Here is a 14,474-nt window from a genome sequence, read left to right as displayed (position 1 = left end):
GACAGACACTGATGCAGTATGGGTAGAAGCCTACATGCAGGAGTGACATCAACTGGTCCTGGTATGCAAATAGGAAGGGAGAGCACATATTTACCGACTCTTCCGGTTTCGATAATTCACATTTTGTGGTTGATTTGTCGGGACGGCAATAACTTGTTGCGTTCCTGTCGCGTCGGTTGTTGATGGTGTGTACTGTGAAAGGAGCATCAACCGCAAAGCAGACGGAACGGAGCCAACTTTTGACTCAACCTGTCGCGACGACACGAGCTGATTTCAGCCAGTGAAATTGTAGAGCTTTAATTGCTACCGGGAAATGGCACCGTCATGACACTTTAGATGATTCACACTTGCATGTCGGACGGTCGGATTCGCGCTTCCGTATGTAAATGAATTCGGTTCATATTGCCATCAGTCAGCTACTTGTCAATTTAACCGCTAGGGTAGTGAATATAGCTTGGATTCCCTGCCAATGAACAGGATAAATGATTCTCGAGTAACATATAACTAAAGTGTACAAAGAAATTCATAAAATTAATTTTGAGTTCGAGTAAATGTGTTTTTCCTACTAGTATGTTTCTATTTTAATGACATTTTCTGTGGGTTTTATCTCAAAATTAAAACCACCCTATTCATATAATTTCCGACAGAAACCGCTAGCCGTCAGAATCGGAACGTGATAGACTGTTGGCGATTTAATAATGACTCGGAGAGGAAGCAATAACTCAATCAGGATGAATGAAATTTCAAAAATTAACACATCATTTTCTGTTATCGATGTCTCAATTGAGCTAAATGAGTTATCCTGTTGTATGTAAAACGAATTTACCAATATATTTGACAGTGGTTTATTCGTCATATTTTCTAATATTTATACACTGGGCACATCAAATTGTCTGTATAGGGAATGGCTTAAGAAACAGATGCCATAAAATCGCATAACATTTTCTAATATTATTTTGAGCTTCATCTTTATTTGTTCTTCCCCTTACAAATGAAACCCTTCAATATATTTCAGGTGACTGTGTACTGCAAACACACTAACGAATCAATTGGGAGCTTTTCGGTCACAGTTCGAGAGCGAAAAAAGAGATGAATTTATGCTCTTGAAGATTCGTTTAGGGTGTACGTTCGCGGTATTAACCCTTTCATGTCCAACTTTTTTTCTAGTGCATGTAAGGATTCAAAACTATTTTTCCTTGAAAACGGTGGGATCAAAAAACACGAAAAGCCATTTTTCATAAATATTCCTTCGCAGTGCTAGAAGCTGCTCAATTTTTACTTTCCAATGCTCAATACAATTCTCCTATAATATTTACAATAATCCACTTGCTTCGAAAACGTAGCCAAAGGTACTCTAAATTGATAAGATTTATCAGTTTTCAATAATATTGCAGCATAACGAAGATATATGAAAAATTAATTTTTCGTCCTCAACGTAAACTGTCCCAGGCAGCACTGCTCCATTGGAATCCAATCAGATTAACTGCAATAACTTCAGTTCTAGAGCTGATACTTGTAACTACTAGTACTCAAATGAAAAGCACTAGTCACATTTATTAGCCTTACTTGTTTTTGTGAGCAAACATTGCATCAATCAAAAGTTGTAGTTGTTTTAAAACATTGTTGTCCACAAACAACATGGGCATGAATGGGTTAAGCCACTCAAAATTTGAATAATGAAAAACATGGAAAATACATATACACACGGACATTTTCCGAACTTGACGAACTGAATCGAATAGTTTATGAATCTCAGCCCTCCGGGTCTCGGTTAAAGAATCGATTTTTAGAGTGATTTTATTGCATTTCTTTATATGACTTTATATGGGACAACAGATTTAGGCTTCGCTTCTATGAAGAACGTAAGTATTGCTAGTGTTGGGGGCAGCAGAGACAGGAGGACGGGAGTTCAGGGGCTTAACGACCCTCCCCCTGCACCAGGACAGCTACGTCAAAGCGACATAGTGCCACTTCCGCTAAGGTTTTATCCAAGACTTTAGTATAAAGCACCATAACCTAACTGGAGTGCGAAACGACCAAGTGCAACCGCACCAATAGCAGCAGCAGCGAGAGCAGCTCAGGGAGGCTATACCGAGTACGAGCGGCGACAAAACAATAGGACGCCAACGAAAACTAGGGTTTCAGGTGCGCACAGGGCCGTCGAGAGCCGCGTCGGGCCCCAAGGCTTGTATTACTGCCGGGCCCATTTAAAACTAAACCTTTAGTTCAGCATGAGTTAATACCCCTTCAGCCATGGGAAACTCGTAAGTCCGTGGTTTCTATTAGTCTCCGGTTGACTTATATTGCCACATCCACAGATAGCGTGCCAGACAGGTGAATTTTGACAGCTTCTTATTCCGTGTATTCGTACCTCGTTTGTGTCATTGCCTATATATATACAGACAGAGGTACTGACTTCATATTGCCACATCCAACGATATATTTCGTTTCGCGAAACAAACGCTTCTGCTTGATTGATGGTCTGGAACATAATCAGCACGCTATATCTAACATGGTGAAATTGTAGGGTGTAAATATTGGCTATCTTTAGTTCCATTTGTACTTTTAACAATAGATCTTAAGGAACGTCTCGAAAAATAAACAGGTATAGAGTTTGACTACAATAGGCCACTTTCTGTTTATAATATTCACTCGTTTTTTCGGCATAGTGAATTAGAACACGATATTATGCTTCTACTGATCAGGCAAAGCGACAAACGGATTGATTTATTTGCTAGTAGCGGTAGAGCAGTTTTTAGCTTTTTTGTAAGCAAGATGAGATATTCAATTTACATAAGTTTATCTCATATTGAATCCAAGAAACCCCTTTCTAATCGTAGATTTTATGTAGGTTTTGTTAAGGGGGTCTTCTGCTCTCACCGTTTCAAGAAATCGATTTTTTTTTCTTTGTTTAATTTCAATCTATATCTCTCAATGTCAATGTGGTCAATGTTACGACTTATTTGGCAGTCAGTATTTTCAACCAAGGATTTTTCATATTACAAGCTATGGAGGTGATGGGAATTACCTTGGGGACTTAAGCTGAAAGATGTGCTACTCGACTCGACGGTGAACGTTTCACCCGCTCTGAGCGCAAAGTGGATGTCGCGGCAAAACAGGCCCCAATTCAACAGAGGGAGCAAAATGTGGACAACCAAGAACATTTTCATAATGAGGAAGGTGAACTGTACGACCCTGTTATAGCAGATTAGCTAGTAAGTAGTGTTTTTTAAAAGGTCAAGTAAAACTTTTCATAAAAGTACTGGCCGATTTCAATAATTTTTTCTCTAATTGTTGAGAAATCGTACAGCTATGTTTTCCCGAGAAGGATTTGCAAAATGTCAATTTGTTCCATTTTTATAGCCCCTAATAGGCCAAAATAACGCAAATATTGGAAATTTTCACAAATCGTTACATAACTTTTACAAATTATAAAATAAATTGGGTTTTTACAGACATCACACGTATCTTTGGCGAGGCCCAAAATCGCCGTTCTAGCTCAACACAATACATTTTTAGAAGACAAATTCCTTGAACGTGCTTTATAGCACAATACAAAAATACAAAAAATATCCATTTTAATCACCGGTTAATTAAGGTCAGTCTACCTTCTCATGTCGCCCAAAGTAAAAGCTGAAATCGGTCCGTTATAGATACACGACAAAAATGACTACAGACGAATTGTGTTGCTATTGATTACACCAAATTCACCATATCAAATATTAAGAAGCACAGTCGTTTGATTCGCAGAACAACGTGCAGCACACCAACGAAAGCTACCACGTTAACAGCATTAGCCCCATATATATATATAGACAAGGGCTCTAGAGGTATGCGCTTACACGAATTATCTTCACACACCCCTGACATCGTGATTAACAAATTTATGTCAAGTTACGGATAAGTGGCCTCCATAACAGCTGAAACTTCGCATTTTCACGGCTATCCCTAACGTTGTTCTTTTGGTGAGAATGCTTCCGTATAAACCAACTCCTTCGTACGTAACCATTTTGTGCGGATCAACCGAAAATGGGACCAGTGGCGTAGTAAGAAAATTTTTCGGGGGGGGGATATGAATTTTTTTTTTGATATATGAAAAAATGTTCAAAAACATTCTGAGCAGGAAAAAAATGTTCAAAAACCAACAACTCAGGGAACAGGTTTGGGTAGTCAAGGTAGGAAAGCTAGCTGTTGGTATAGAATAAATGCTCTTCCCCTACGAGGACAATCTAAGCGGCAAACTTCAGACTGTCTAATTTACTGAGCCCTTCAGTTCCCTTGTGCCATTCAGTACCACTTCCTCGTTGAGCTTCCGACTGATTCGCGAACTACTTGGTCTAGTCCCCGACAATAGATCTTGCCTACTCCGACGAAAAGTTCCCCGGCGAGAGAAGTTCGAGCCAACCAGCCAGGTGCTAGGTCAGTTCGGCGATTCCGGTAGAGTGGGCATCCGGTTTGCTGGAGCCCCGGCGCGACTGGTGGTTTATCGTCGCGGTCTAAGCGGTCTCGTTCCCGGCGGTGAATCTGACTGTAAGCTAACGGAGAGGTCCCAGACGAAAGAAGTTCTCCCGATACCGATTCTTATTTGATTTCAATACCACAACTTCTTGAGCCCTTTGACTCCGTAACCGGTGCCATTTAGCACCGCAACTCCTTTAAGCCTTTTAGTTCTCTTCTTGGGCCATTTAGCACTACTTCCTTGATGGTCCATTCAGTCCTCGACTTGTTCGCGAACAACTCGGTCTAGTCCCCGACGATGGACCTGACCTACTCCGACAGAGTATTCCCCGGCGAGAGAAGTTCTCCCGAGATCGAGCTAATCAGTTAGGTGCCTAGTTCGGCGATTCTGGTGAAGCAGGGTATCCGATGCACTGGTGCGCCGATGACCCGCGACTAGCGGTGTCTCGTCGCTGTCTATTCAGTCTAGTCCCCAGCGGTGAATCTAGCTTACGCTAACGGAGAGTTCCCTGGCGAAAAAAGTTTTCCCAATATCGATTCTTCTTTGGTTTTCGCTATTTTTCTATCGGAACAACCGTGACATCCGGTTCGCTGGCGTTTCGACGACTCATACTCGCTGCTTTGTTGCAGTCTAAACGACTAGTCCTCGGCGGTGGATCTAGCTTATACCTGCGGAGAGTTCCCTGGTGGTGATTGCTCTCCCGAAACCGTTGTTCGATGTCCATTTCGCTGTAAGGCAGTCATGATCTACATCAGCGGTGTTCAACCTTTTAAGTAGCTCCCTGCACGTCACTTCAAACCTCGGACATTCAAAGACTCTCCTCGGACATTCAAAGACTTCAAACCTCGGACATTCAAAGACGCTCCAGGCACAGTGTTGACGTTGCGTGCCCACACCGATGAAGATACTCCTTAAGCAGCCGTGGCTCGGTAGAAGCTGTTTCAGGTTGAAGGTCATCTCTCCGTGCATTCTATTGATCCACGTCGACAGGTTTGGATGAGCCAGTTGGTCCACTTTCCTTTCTCCGTATTATCCTATGCCTGCAGCTACGTCATCATCGAATCGATTCTCATCATCTTCATCACGTTTCTGACATTTCATTGATTGTAGCACTTGATATCCTCCGTCAGGGTAATGCAGATGGGGATCATCTCGGCATCAAGGCATACTGCCTCCGGTACGCAATCGCAACTCGTACGACCAGTAGTCGAAGCGTCCTGTTCAGCTTTTCGCGGTTTCACTTGGTTTTCAGCGCCGCGCCCCAAGCAGTATCGATGACGAAACACTAGATAAAGACCCGACATTTCGCATGTGTAATCAACGTGGTTGTTTAAGCTCAATCAGTCGTCGATTATCACTCCCAATTGCTTCAGTGCACGCTTCGATGCATTCACGTGCCCTTCGATGGTGATCTGTACCCGCTGAACCGCTTTTCAGTTGCTGTCCAACAACAAAACCGTCTTGTAGTGAGCTATTTGCAGCTTGACCCGTTCATCCAGCTCTCGATCGCATCGATTGTCTCCGTCATCGATTTTCTTCAAGTGTCTCACCGTTAGTGACACATCATCCACGAAACCAACGATTTTCACTTTCCTTGGCAGCAGCATTGTTAAGACCCCACACTGATAGAATATATTCGTAAATCGCTAGGAATTTATTTCGTACAAACAACTTTAATAAAATATACGAATTTTTCGTATACATGATGTAGTTCTATCGAAACCCTTTTATTTTTTATTACGAGTTTTTCGTGAAAACCACGAAATGACTTTCGTTGGCTTATTACGAAACAGCTTCTTTCAGCAAACGAGTCGTTCGCTGTTATATACGAATATCTTTATAATATTTACGAGCACCATTCGTCAAACCGTCCACGTCAAAAGAGCAATATGGAGCCATTGTTGCTATTCGTCAGATAATTGTTGTTGTCTGACTATTTAGTAGTCGTATCCGTGTCCGCCGGTTGCAGGAAGATTTCCTGAACCTCTTTCGCTTCCAGTTGATTCAGAATCTGGAGCAGTACAGAATCAGTTGAGCCGTCGTGAACTGCTCGTTGATTTTGTATGAATAATTTTGAGTTTTTCTCTGCCAGATCGGTGCTGTCAAACATCGATCCTAAAAGATCGAATGCGACCAACGAAATCGTTTGTAATATACATAAGCGTTTATTAAAATAAAAGAAACTTTCGTTCATCAAGCGGCCATTTCTTCGTATTACAATAAAAGCGATTTGGCCACATCGATTTTTTTAAATAAAAAAAAACATCGATCCTAAAAGATCGACTGAAAACAATAAGAGGCCAATAAATACGAAAACTTTTCTAAGATAAACGAAAAGATTTCATGCGACCAACGAAATCGTTCGTAATATACACAAACGTTTATTAAAATAAACAAAACATTTCATTTCATTCACGAAAAATAATGTCGTTATCAACGATAAAATTCGTGCAGTGTACATTAAATGTGTAAAATTTACGAAAACTTTCGTTCACCATACGGCCATTCTTGTTCATGAAATGAACGAAACTGACTATTTACAATGCACGAAAATACTTCGTTGCAGAAAACGACGAATGAATTCGTGCATTGCATGATTTATTATATTCACGAATTTATATTATCAGTGCATCTTACATCCCATTCCAAAGTGTTTGACAGAGAATGGAGCCCTGAGTAACGCCCGCTGCGACTCGCATTGCCGTCTGGTACAGCAGTGCTCTACTCGGGAAGTAGCTCTTCAGGATCTGGCTCATTCTTTTATGGCACGCTGCGGCACTGGTCTATTCGAGGCTGGATGGCTCGGTGACTTCACTGACTTTGGCAGCAACATCAGTTTCTGCACCTTCCTTATTTTGGGGATTACTTTCGTCTAAAGACGTCAGCAGTAGCATCCTGAACATGTCCGGATATGCCAGGATCGCAGCTTTCAGCACCACGGTTGGTATTCCATCCGGACCGAGGGTTTTCTTTGATTTTAGTCACATCGACGCGTCTTTGAGCTCGTCGTTAGTCACTTGCCACTCGACTGTGTTGCCTCCTTCTTCTTCGCCGTACGGTGTCGGTGACCAGGTAGTTGAATCGTGATTCGGGAAGAGACCCTCAACGATTATCTTTAGCTTACCCGGGCATATTTCAGCTCGTGTCGACGGACCCTCGTCTTCGTCATGACGAATCAGTACGCGTCCCCCAAGGATTGGCGTTTATTTCTCAGCACAGCTACTTATGGCAATTGGCTTGCTAAGCTTGATCTCCCGTTTTAAAAAGTCCCTACCTTCTAGATACGTCGCTTGCGCTCCTCCTTACTCTCCGATCTTGTGCTCTGAACCTGCCTTCTGGATCTAAGACAAGCAGCGCATAGCGTACTGAGTTACTCATTTAACCAGTAAGCTGCACGCCGTCTACTACATGGCCCTAGTTTTCGTGATGTTGTAACGTCACAAGCCGTCACAATCCTTCTAGCCGTCAGCCGTATCAACGTACTTGATTCCGTTGTTCGCCGAAGTAACTCAACAAAGAGGTTTTCGTTAAAGGCTTTCGTCTTCCACTTTAGCTTGCCGCCCCACAGTGGAGGCTCTTCAAACAAAAGTCGGACAAAACCTCAAATGTTACTTAATTAGGCTGAAAATCACAATTTAAGCTAATTTTGAGGTGATGAGCTCATTTTTGATGTCAAAAGTCGTAAAATATTAAATGCATTTTTCCATACAGTGTCATTGAACCTTTCTTATAACTATGATCCCGTTTTCATGATAGATTTTCCTTTACAGTTCACCAATGTCAACAATATCATAAAAAATGAAGAACACTACTTAAAAACCATTGTTGAACGTGTTGGTTTACTGTAGATTGTGTAACTATTTTACACAAAACACCATGCGTCTCCATATCAGCAACAAAGCTTTAAAATCTGCTTAAAACTTTTTGCGCACCTGGGTGCAGAACGAGACCATGATATTCGAAAAGTAGAGGTAATTTCACATAGAATGTATACTATGTGACCGTTCCGAACTGATTCCGAAATTTGTACAGAATACATTAGTGAACAAAATATTTTTGATCTGACCACCTTAAACATATTTAAACTAAAAAGTCAAAGTTCCAAGCAAATTTACCGAATGACTTTTACTTACTAACCAAGTTCTTTCGTTCCTCTACACAATGAAACTAGTTGTGCTAAAATCGGACCAAAATCAAAAGAGCAACATGCATTTGATGTGAACAGAGCAATGGTGGTTTCGAGAATGAAAATCAATAAAAAATCCGGACTTTGGTACGTTAAAACTCGTGTTAAAAATCGTGTTCTTATGCAATGATCATAAAATTTTGAATATACATCATTCAATACATGAGAAATTTAGGAAAAATATAAAATATCAATATTTCAAAAATAAATTTTTGAGGTTTTGGCCAGCCTCCGGCCACTGTGCGCCCGTCCTTCTTCGTGCTGCAGCAGGGTTCCATTGGCCGATATGGTAGGGAATCGCCTGGTGGCCTCCATGGGGATACTTCTCTCACACTCTCCAGTCCATGTTCGCCGTCAGTCAAGGACTACATAATGTGGCGAAATTTCTCTCGGTACCTATATCCGTTTCGTGAACTATTAAGCTCCTAGCTCCTCGCTTCGCCGCGATCTACTCGTTATAGTCCTCGGCGGTTGAGCTAGCGTCCACAACGTGCCGACAGGTAGGTGTCCAGTCTGCAGCCAATTTTCACTACAAGGAAATATTTTCACAAGATAACTTTTGCAATTGAAACGTTGAGAATTTCATTTAAAATATTAGGCATATTTTTGTTTAACATATTCATTTTTTTCAAATTTCTCCAAAATATTTCGGGGGGGGTTTCGTCCCCAAAACCCCCCCCCCCCCGCTACTATGCCACTGAATGGGACGTTTCATCAGACAACACTGGTTATGCATCCATGGTAGATTCCTATGCGTCAATTCTGCGAGACACTGCACCACGGAAAACATTGTACAAAAGCAGCTAAGAAAAACCCGCCTGCTATAACCGTAAACATCACATTATTATCTTATGCCAAACTACAAACAGCTGCAAAAGCAATATCTACGGATCTGGCAGGAAAAAATATTCACTCAACAACAATCAAACAAGCAAAGAAGCGACCGTAGAAGAGGACGGATGCGTTGGTCTTTGCGCTCGCATTTCTGTTTGATGCTCTATTGCTTTCTTCGAAAATACTTTGAATTGGCTTGTCAATATTTTGTAGTGTATTCCGTTGATTCAAGCAATAAAACTGGTACACAAAGTAGACAACTCAGGAGACCATTTAAAACGTTTGTTTTGACAAATGTCAACTATTAGATAAAGTTTTCATTTTTATATGCTTTCATCATATACTCATATACTCATATTACTAAGGTGAATGATTACAAAGAAACTACTATTACTGTTTTTATTGCTCTTCTATGAATACCGGACGTGTTCGCCCATCTTCCGGGTAAAAACGCGGGCCCCCAAATACGATCCGGGCCCCAGGGCAATTGCCCTGGCTGACCCCCCCTCTCATCGGGCCTGGGTGCGCACGCCAAAACCAAGCATTACCCAAGAAGACCAGCAGTCTGGGTTGCTTAAAATGACGAAGCTGAGGCATAAAATTAAAGAACTTTACGAATTCATGAGAAGCAAGGGCAACGTGCACGGACAGATCAGGGTATGAGTGATTACCCGAGCAAACTGACAACAAATTGAAAACTAAACTTGATGTTCGGCAAATGATTGCTCAGGTTGTTGTCGTTTTGGTCGTTTTAACGGTTAAAAGATCAAAATGGAGAGCAGCAAAATTGTGCTATGACATCAAACAGAAAACTAATTCTGCTATCAGTGAGAGTAAATTGAAAGCTCATTGAGATGTTGAATTTTTTTATTGATAACAAAATATGTACTCACTTTGATGTTTTACCAAAGAAATATAAACATAGAAAATTATCCAAGAAACAAAAATAGAAAAATGATATCAAAATTTGATTTCATATTTAATAACACTTTTAACCTGATAGCAAAATAAGATTTCAATTTGATGCTATTATCAAAATATGAATTCTTCTTGTTGTAATTTTGATGTTCGACTTTGCTCGGGTAGTGATTAGCATCAAATCTGCTGTCGAATGCAAAACAGATGATGTTACTGGAGAGAGCTAAAACGCCGAAAAGACACTGAAGAGCACGGGAATAGCAAAAAACGAAAGCCTATGGGACGCCGAAGGACCGGTATTCTCGTTCTGTAAAAAGAGTGAGGGAAACACCAGGAGAGGAGGAGGAACTGGTAAAAGAAAGTGAAACAACCGATAAATTGAGAGTGGCGAACCGTAGAAGAGAGGAAAAAATAGAACGAAAAGAAGAAAAAGACCTTCGGCCACGCCAGGAGAGGTATAGGGCAGACGTTCTATTCATCAAAGCAAACGACGGTGTGACGTACACTGCGATCCCCAAAAGGGTGAGAGAGGATTCCAAGCTGAAGGAGCTGGGGGAGAACGTTATAAAAACCAGGCGTACTCAAAAAGGCAAGATGCTGTTCGATTTGAAGAAAGATCCATTGATCAAGTGATCGAAAGCTCGTGGCAGAAGCGGTGGGAGGAGAAGCGAATGTGAGAGCTTTAGTTTACTAATCAGTGGTCGAGTGCAGGAATCTTGCCAATATCACAACGAAAGACGAAGTGAAGAGCGCGCTAATAGAGCAATGCAACCTGGAAAAAGAGCTGATGTCAATCAGGTTGAGGAAGTGTGGCCCGTAGAAAGCAGCGATACGCTTATCACCAGCTGCAGCCAACCGGCTTATGTCGATTGGTAAGATGGTCGGTGTGATCGTTAAGATTGTACTAAACAAACGGAGAGGTGTTTCAGGAGCCAGGAGGTTTCAGCGTACAAAAAGGCGAACACAGGCCAATGATGATGGAGATAACCCACATTAATCTTTGCACAGCAACTGTTGTGACAGTCAACAACAAAAACGAAGTGCGGCGTTGCGATTATTGCAGAGCAGTATCGTTTTCCTCCCGATTGCGGTAACTGGGTGGGGGATTGTATGGGGATAACGGCAAACCGAGTGTTGGGCAGTTTCCCTATCCAAGAGGTGGTGGATAGCAAATATTTTGATAGTATTTTGCTGCTATGTTCCTTTCCGGTGGACACCAGAGCAGTACAATCGGATGCTAGTAGCACTACCCAACTCGTTAGTCGGACGAACGCTTGTTGTCAACAGATTTTAACGCTTGGGCCGTGGAGCAGGCTGACCAATGCAAGGGGTTACAGCCTGTTGGAAACCCTGGCGAAGCTGGATGTAGGGCAGTGCAACGAAGGCTCCGCTAGCATATTCCGTAAAGACGACCGAGAATTTATCATCGACATAACATTCATCAGCGCGTCGCTGACAGATAACATGAATTGAATCCTTTACACAATTGGTCGGTGGAATTGCATTGTAACGCGGAGAATGAGAACTGACGAGCGGAAGTGGAAAATAAAGGAATTCGAGAAGGACCTTTTTGTGGGAGCACTTCGTGCTGACAGCCTCGCTTCCGTTTCGAATGCCTAACCCTGGGGTAACGCTCTAACCACATGGCTGCTTGTACCGTATGGTGATGCAGACGGTGGAAATGCTGGTGTACTCCAACGACGAGCTCCTTATAGTGACAAAAGGGCTGAGAGCGAAGAATTCTCCTAGCCCGGATGGTATCCCCAACGTGGCACTGAAGACCGCGATCCTGGCGTTTCCGGACTTTTTCAAGATAGTTCTACAGAAATACCTGGACGAAGGCTACTTCCCGGACAGATGGGAGATCCAGAAGCTGGTGTTGATGTCAAAACCAGGGAAGCCACCTGGAGACTCAACATCGTATCGAACTATATGCCTGCTTAATAATTGACTATTTGTGCAAGGTTCTCCCGCTGTGACCCTAATCGACCTCTGTCCCATGTTCGTCTCGTGGATCAGTACTCAGTTCTAGTACGCAACCTTGTTAACCTTGTTCTTTTACATACAAGGACTCCGTTGATTACAACTGACATACATTTTCGACCTCTAGAAATAAAAGTACCTATGATGCAAAACGCAAGACAACCCCGCCATCTTGGATTTAGGTCTACCATGTTTAATCTATGTAGAGCAGTGGGTAGCAATGTTAGACTTCCAATCAGACTAAAGAATACCATAACCAAAATATTGAATTTTTATCGCTTTAGGTCGTTTTTGTCATAAAAAGACTGCCGTCTTAAAGTTAGGTTTCAAAATTGCTGAAGACAACAATTTTCATGCTCTAGACAACTTTCCCAAACCAAAAATATGCACATTCCACAGTTGTTTCATACGAATAGTAGCCAAAACTAGGTCGCCATTTTGAATCCGTCTCCGCCATCTTGGTTTTTAGTATGACGGCGAACTTAAATTGTGGAGCTGTAGACATGTCCCGGAATCAAACATTTCGATATTGCCCTCTTAATATTGAACAATTTCTCTCATTAAATTCATTTGTCTAATCGGCAGCACTGTACATCAATTTCCTGTTTCTTCTTTCGCTATAACACCGCGTGCAGAAAAAAACCACGATATGAACACGATATGAAACTCGTGCACTAGTGTAAACGGTGCAGATGAACTCGGTTATGTTTTGGAAGCTGAGACTCGGTTGAGGTTTTGATTTCGTTTATCATGTAAATGAAACCAAAACCGCACACGATGTGCACCATTCGTTTACATGCGTTGAGATTTTGTGAACCGTACCGGTGCATGTTCGCACAAGTTTGGTTTTTCACCCATCTCTGCTATCGTGGCATAACCTCACTTTTCGACCCTGAAAAAAAATTTGGGAGGGGTCCGAAATTTTGATTTTGGGATGAACATTGTACAATACGTTATGCGGCAAAACCATCAGTTTTGGTGGTCAAATTTGGTTTGAAATGATTTTAAGTTTGAAACTAATATAAAATTGAAAATTTTCGGAGGGGGTCCGGACCCCCAAGACCCTTCCCCTGGATCCACCACTGTTTGAGGAAACGTGCTGTTTCGTGAGATCAAAGCATATATATCGTAGGATCAACATGGCTTTTATTCAGGCAGATCGACCACTACTAATCTAGCTCAATTAACTTCACTCAGTAATAAAAATATCAAACTTGGATCTAAGGTTGATCCTGAATACAGGAATCTCAAGGCTGCATTCAATCGTCTAGATCACTCTCTTCTACTGCTAAAAATAAAGCGGCGAGGCGCTTCGGCAAATTTCACAGAGCTTAACTCATATCTCGTAAATCGTTCTCTATTTGTAAAATTAGAAAATTCAGCTTCATCAACTTGTCGGGAGTGCCTCAAGGGAGCAGTCTAGGATCGTTGCTTTTTTGGTTCTTCTTCAATGACGTTTGTTATGTTATACCTTCAGGGTGTAAACTGATACGCTGATGATCTCAAACTATTCAAACTATTTCTCATTGTGGGGTTAATAGAAGATTGATTGGCACTACAGCGACACTTAGATGCTTTTTGTAATTGGTGTAATCGCAACTTGCTAGCTTTCAGCGTGTTCAAGTGTTCCATAATATCTTTTACTCGCAGAAAAAATCCAATACTCTAGAGCTATACCATCTCAGGGGAATCGCGGGAGAGAATGACAGTTATCAAAGACCTCGGAGTACTCCTGGACTTAGAACTGACATTTAGAAATCATTACTCTAATGTTTTAGCATAAGCAAATAGAAATCTCGACTTCATTCTATAAGTCGCCTTAGAGTTGACTGATCCATATTGTTTACGGGCACTCTATTTTTCACTTGTTCGATCTGTCCTGGAAGCTTCAGCACCCATTTGATGTCATTATACGAGCATTTGGATCAACCGAATAGAAGCAGTGCAGGCAAGATTCCTCCGTTTTGCTCTTAGAACTCTCCCGTGGCGTAACCCAGCAGAACTACCACCGTACATCGATCGCTATCGTCTGCTCGATATGGAAACTCTAGCGAAAAGGCGGAACGCATTTAGAGCAGTAGTGCTTATGGCCAT

General features: G+C 41.8%; 1 protein-coding gene across 1 annotated transcript in view; it reads left to right on the top strand.

The window, feature by feature from the left end:
* Positions 1-14,474, top strand: part of LOC131679966 (lachesin-like) — a 105,748-nt gene that overhangs the window by 39,837 nt on the left and 51,437 nt on the right. The window lies entirely within an intron of this gene.

Source organism: Topomyia yanbarensis, chromosome 2 (genome assembly GCF_030247195.1).
Source record: "Topomyia yanbarensis strain Yona2022 chromosome 2, ASM3024719v1, whole genome shotgun sequence".
Taxonomy (NCBI): domain Eukaryota; kingdom Metazoa; phylum Arthropoda; class Insecta; order Diptera; family Culicidae; genus Topomyia; species Topomyia yanbarensis.
This window is presented reverse-complemented; position numbering and strand designations above follow the sequence as displayed.